We start from the raw sequence: 820 nt of genomic DNA, 5'->3' as shown, positions 1-820 counted from the left end.
GTTAATAACAATGATTGGAATCAATTTTTCTCTCAAAGATTCAAGGAATGGGGTAAACAGTATTCATTGACTACCACATAAGTTAAAGAATGATAAGATAAAACTTTCGAGTAGAGTGCACTCCCAGCAGGAAAGGATAGTAAGAATGGTGATAAAGAGAATGATGTAATGATATGTGAGAGTATATTTATGGTGGCAGTTAGAATGTATAGAAAATTACCAGGAATTACTATTTTTATTTTTATGAAATGATATAATATGAGTCAAATCTTTATTTTTAAAATATTTGAAGAAATTTTTAACATTTTGGAAAAGTGTTGATATAATAGATAGTGAATGAAATTTTAAAAAATTTTCTTGGTAATAACAGATTATGTTATATGATTAAGGGATAGTGATTAAAACCCTATATAACTTGATAATGATGGATGATGGAATTTATGACAGATATTGGATTTTTATAACTTAAATAAATAAAGTTCTTCAAATCATCTCGCTTTACTATTGCAGGCATACCGTTGCTGAGCGTTTCAGCTTCTTGCTCCACAACACTTCTGAGTGATGTTGCAGCTCAAAGTGAGACTGTGCGTGATGAGATTATCAACACACAAATCGAAGTTTTGTCAACCACTGACAAATGGCAAACATCAGAATGTGCGAGATGACCAACTACGCTTTAAGCAATGCGAAAAGTGAGTGCTGTTTATTGAACGGAAATGATTGTTTTTCAAATTATTATGTATGTTTTAAAGGGGTTTGTCATGATATCAGTCTGAAACTGTATTTCAGTGCTGAAATGTAAAAGAAAGCATATACTCTT

At 30.9% G+C, this 820-nt stretch overlaps 1 pseudogene; it reads left to right on the top strand.

Annotated features, from left to right (window-relative positions):
• LOC119591866 overlaps positions 1 to 820 on the top strand; it is a 40,067-nt pseudogene that overhangs the window by 3,612 nt on the left and 35,635 nt on the right.

This window comes from Penaeus monodon, chromosome 29 (assembly GCF_015228065.2).
Source record: "Penaeus monodon isolate SGIC_2016 chromosome 29, NSTDA_Pmon_1, whole genome shotgun sequence".
In the NCBI taxonomy this organism is placed as follows: domain Eukaryota; kingdom Metazoa; phylum Arthropoda; class Malacostraca; order Decapoda; family Penaeidae; genus Penaeus; species Penaeus monodon.
This window is presented reverse-complemented; position numbering and strand designations above follow the sequence as displayed.